This window comes from Octodon degus, unplaced genomic scaffold, assembly GCF_000260255.1.
Source record: "Octodon degus isolate 3935 unplaced genomic scaffold, OctDeg1.0 scaffold00142, whole genome shotgun sequence".
Classification (NCBI taxonomy): Eukaryota; Metazoa; Chordata; class Mammalia; order Rodentia; family Octodontidae; genus Octodon; species Octodon degus.
This window is the reverse complement of record NW_004524718.1, coordinates 7147538-7152910: the sequence shown is the minus strand read 5'-3', so window position 1 is coordinate 7152910 and position 5373 is coordinate 7147538. Positions and strand designations below refer to the sequence as shown.

At 37.5% G+C, this 5373-nt stretch overlaps 1 protein-coding gene across 1 annotated transcript in view; it reads left to right on the top strand.

Moving 5' to 3' along the window:
* Ptger4 (prostaglandin E receptor 4) overlaps window positions 1–5373 on the top strand; it is a 12805-nt gene that overhangs the window by 2025 nt on the left and 5407 nt on the right. The gene's annotated exons all lie outside the window — the stretch shown is intronic.

The following is a 5373-nucleotide window of genomic DNA, read 5'->3' as shown; positions in this document are numbered from 1 at the left end:
TTTTGCCTAGCTCCTTCATTTTGTGTGCTTAGAATAGTCCAGCAGAACCTAGACTCTCAAGCTAGGCTCCCTGATCTGTAGCATGCTGTGCCCTGGAAAACATCTTAGCATACAGGGGATGGCACAGACTCGGGTTTGTTCTTTCTTTCTGCAGGCCAGGAAAGCAAGATTTCTTAGGGGGCCAGTTATGGACAGCCTGATGTACATGGGTGTCGCCCTTCAATTCTCAAAAATCCGGAGAGGTGCAGTGCCTTCTAGAGACAGAAGCTCAGGGATGGCTCTTATTGAGCGCCAAGCCAAAGTCCCATGGTTTATAGGGCCTGTAAGCCATCCAGCTCCAAAACCTGCTCCTGTGACTAGCTTCTGTGATGGAATAGTTCTAGCTTGGGTCTCTGCAGCAGTGGGTGTGGGAGTCCGACTGAGCGGCACTGCTACGACAGCATCCTCTTTTAAACTGCCTTGAGACTAACTTTTAAAGGATTACTACTAGAAAGGATCAAACCCCACTAGTTCTCTGCTTCACCTCTCATTTAGATGAAGTGCACCAGAAGCAGATGAGCAGCTGAACATAATTTCTTATCTAGCTTATTCCAGTTTATGTGGAAAGCAGCTAGTTCTGAGTTTTTCCATCTCTCAAAGCATTTCATTCCTGGAAATTTTAAAATATATACTCAAAAAGAAAAAGCAACAGACAAAAAAAAATTTGTTCCTTCTTATGCTTATTGGGAACAAGAAGAAAAAAAGATAATGGATCATTACTCTATTTGCTTTATTAATACTGTCTAGAGATCTCTGATGTAAAAATATTATATCTTTTTTTTTTTAAAGTGGCTGTAAATGGAAGGAACTTAGAGGTGGCTGACACCAACATACAGTACCTTCTTGCCAGCTGGTGTAAACAGAAGTAAATATGATTGACCAGGGCAGGCTTTAAGCCATCCAGTCCCCAGTGTATTTTACAGAATTATGTCACACTTGAGTCACATAAGTATATTTCACTGTCTGTAATAGCAACTTAGAATAAAGTAAGATTTCAGAAGGAAGAACTCTGCTTCTGCTGCAGCCTCCATTCCTTGGCCTCTGCCTTATGTTTTGCAGAACATTAAATGACAAAGTGAGTGGTTGTTATTTACAGAACATTCACTTTAAGGAACTGAGGAATTAGTGGTAGGGGATAGCAACATGCACATATCTTCTAAACATTCTTGGTTGGAAACAAGCATGTGAAGATACAATTGCAGTGCAGCCACAGGTGAAGTGTTGCCCTGAGGTATCTGGGGAAGTATACAAACTAATTCATCCTATGCACTGACATGGTAGACCTGGCTCTAAACCCGGGGCCAGACCATTTATAACAAACCCTTGGAAATTACTTGAGTACCTAGAGGCAGTAAGTTGTAGGAACTTTATTTAGGGTTGGCAGTTAATGAAAAACACTGTCCACTCTGCAGAAAGTCAATACACTTCAGAAGATATTAGGTGATTTCAGCATGAAAATTGAAACTGGCTCAGCTAAGAAGTAATCCTATCAGCTAAGAACTTAGATATTGTTGGGAGAACTAAGGAATCATATATGTAGTAGTAGCTTCAGCTTACAGGTTTGAGATTTGGCTATTAAAATCTAATTTTAGAATCCATTTAATCAAAAACAAGTGATAAATAATGGGGTCATTCTGTAACCTACTCACCCACAACCCAGCAGTTACTGAAAGAATCAAAAGGAAAATTTATCCAGTTGCCGTCATCATTGGTTTACTTTTATAACTTTCTTTATCATGTTTCTTAGATTGATAATGTAATTTAATATTAAAACTTCTGAACTCTCTGACATTTAAAGTAGTTAGGCCTATTTTCAGTTCCAAGGGAACTAATGAAACATCTATTTTAACTTAATGAAATAAAGCTGGCTGCTAATCCTATTTGAGAAAAATCAATCCCTATGAATCATTAAGAATGATCTGGAAAGGCAACCTACCAGAGCAAATAGAATTTACTTGGAATTTCAGAAACCTTGACATAATATAGAAGGAAATTAAGCAGCCACTAAAAAGCAGCCAATTTTGTCTTTCAGACATCACAGAAGAAAAAGCTGCAGAGGCTCTGAGAAGGTGGTTGATATTGAGTTTAGTATAAGAAGTACGTTTTAATTTGTTATCAAAATATATGCCTTACAAGTACAGTTGGGCTTGGAATGGAAATTTAAGAAAAGTTGGGATAGAAGGAACAGTGTTGAACCTACAAAATTCTCTAAAGTAGATCAGAATTAATGCACAAAAAAGTGAGTGCAATCTATGTCACAGGACAAGATTTGGTAGGAAAGTATTTCTTGAGATTTTTTTCATTTCTCTACTTATAACCAGTCTCAGTGTTTGTTTTTTTTAATATAAGAGAAGCTAAAGAAATGAAAGAGTATGCTTAAAGAAAAAGGAGATTGCATTCTTTAGAAATATGCAAGCAAAACAACTTCCTAAGGTCTCTGGTTGATTTTATTTGTTTTTCTTTGAGACAAGATCTCACAAAATAGTGCAGACTGGCCTTGAACTTTCTTGCATAGCTCAGGCTGGCCTCAAACTCATAGTGATCCTCCTGCCTCAGCCTACCAAGTGCTGAAATTGCAGACATGCACTACTATGCCTGTTTTGGTCCTAGTTTTAAAAGCTGTAGCAGATCAGTTTGTTCTGCCTAATTTTGTGGTTAATAGTATTAATGTTGAGATATAATTACAATCAAATATTTTGCCCCAGGGCTATACAGATATACTGTGAGATTTGGAAAGGTATTTTCCTCATGCATATGCAAGACAAGATCACATTTTTTATTTATTTCTTTCTTTTTACTCTGAACTAACAAGTATTTACTTATAATTAGGATTAGAATGGCCAACTTGATTAATCTTCTGCCTTGTTCAGGTAAATTTAAGTCCATAGGAAAATTCCTTCTCATGAGTGTTTCTTTGGTTGTTTGCTATAAATTAGTCATCTCTTTAAAAGCATCAGCAGCAGGAGACCCAAAAGTAGTAACTTAAGACTGCAGAGGAACAGTTCCTTTGGATCGTGGAAAAGCTCTAGCTAAGAAGTAGAGTAGATCGGTATTTTCCCACTCTGTGTCCCAGGACCCTCGGCTGCAAGGGAAGGCTTTACTGAGTGCACCTCCCTGGATGCCTGTGGTGAATAGTTCAATGCCATTTCTACCACTTCACTGACATGTCAAGACTTAGTTCTATTGAACATCTACTAGCAAATTTTAGAGGTGAAATTATTCTTGTAGTCCCCTACTAGAATGTTGAAGGAGGGTGTTTAGGAAAGCCTTTAGAAATCAATTTGCAATATAGAGATTGACCAATAAAGATGAAGTAACTTGGTTGCAGTAATGGCCAGTTAGTAACCTAGAAGGAGTAAGAAGTCAGGTCCCTTTTAGAAAAATGAGTCAAAAATACTGTCATCCTGAAAAAAGAAAGAAAAAGTGGTAGGAACTCTAGTAATAGCTGTGTGAATCTTAAGAGTTTTCATAGGATAGTGAGATAATTAAGCACAGACAGATTGTCCCTTATATGTGTTTAAACAGGACAAATAGCACCTATGCTCAAATCCAATTATATATCTTGTCATTTATTAGAAAGCATTACTATTTTAACAGCTATTTAATAGGCTTAGCCAAGATCTCAACATCCTTCAACATCCTTCTTTCAACTCAACATTCCTTATAAACAAGTTATAAGTAGAAAGTACATGTTTTTAATACCATGTCATCAATCATACCTCAAAACTACATTTTATTTGCAGTTTTAAAATTATTGGTATATTCCTCAGTGACCAGTTTTCATACATGGGTCACAAGAAAAGTAATGAGAGCCAACCTGTGTGTTACATCCCAGGCACTGCACTAAATGCTTTAATAACTTATGCATAAATTACAAGACGCACCATCAGGGTTTTTGTTATTGTTGTTTTTTTCCCATGCAGGGAGTCAAACTCAGGGCCTTTAGCTTGCCAAACAGGCACTTATGCTGCTGGGCTATCTCCCTGGCTCATCATCAGGATTTGAACAGAGGTTGAGTACAACTTAAGTGTTTGCTCCTACAGTTGCAGCCTCTCTTGGAACTTTCCTTTCAAATGCCCACTTGTGCATTTACTGGCTCTTCTGCACATTCTTCTTCAATACCCCTGAAACCTACTCTTGAAATAGTCTCAAGAAGTTTAGAATACTGAAATGTAAGCCAGTCTCAAAGACAAGTTAGTCACCTGCACAAATCTGCAACTACCACAGAAAGACTTAAAACTGGGAAGAAAGTAGAAGTTTTGTTTGTATTTGGAGGTTTTTAAAAAGACTTTCCCCCTCTGATTCAGAGGTTCTGTTTTATCAGCACCACACTTTTCCAAGACTAAAACTGGCTTCAACTTGTTTATCTGCGTAACATACAGGACTTGATGGACAAAAGCTTCAGGGGAGACTGCTCCCATCCCCACATATAAAAAGTGTATCTCCCTTTATCAGGGCTTCTCTCCTTTCAGGGAAAAGAAATTAGCCTTCAAAGCATACATTGCTATACTTACCAAAATTTTCGTTCATTTTTGTCTCTTTTTCTTTCTCTATTTGAAACCACTATTAAGAATAGTAAAACTCATTCTTTTCAAATATCTTGATCATCTTTTGAAAATATTTTTACCTGAAATTAGAACTTTGTGTTTTGACTCATCCTTCTGCTACCCTTCTGCACTCACCTTTATTAAGAAAACTTAGTGCCCAAGTTCTTCATCTGGGACAGTACTAATTGTTAACTAAAACTAGACTTCATACCATGGAACTTAAGTATGGAACTTAAGTGGATCACTGTTCATTGTGGCTTCTTTTAATTCCTTTTTCTTTTGGTAGTCAAAATTAATTACAGCTGTGGATTACGTAAGGCCCACAGGTGACTGTAATACATTCCTCTAAATGGCTACAAAAAGCATACCATTTTAACTATTCAAAATTCTCTTCCTTTCAGTAGTAACCATGTTTCCTTTGAGGTTCTGGTGGAGTGTCAACCAGTAACAAAATATGTCAATGTTAAAAATCTCAGAAATGTAATGTTCAGGTCTGACCAAGGTTCTGTCAGCAAGTCTTGGCAATGGTCCGGCAGAACATTGCCTAGGGAAGGGTTCCTAGAACCAGGCTCCCCAGTGGAGCAACACTGCCACCTAGAGGCTTGGGGTGTCAAGTTCACACAAGCCCGGCAATGGGACCTAATACAGCATATTCTAATAGATTTAAACCCATTTCCTTTACTTTTAAGAACGTAATATGGAATATGAGTTTAAAACAAAACAATCTCATATTTTACCAATACTTCCATTAATAAGAGAGAAAGAGAAAGAAAAAGAAATGCGGGAG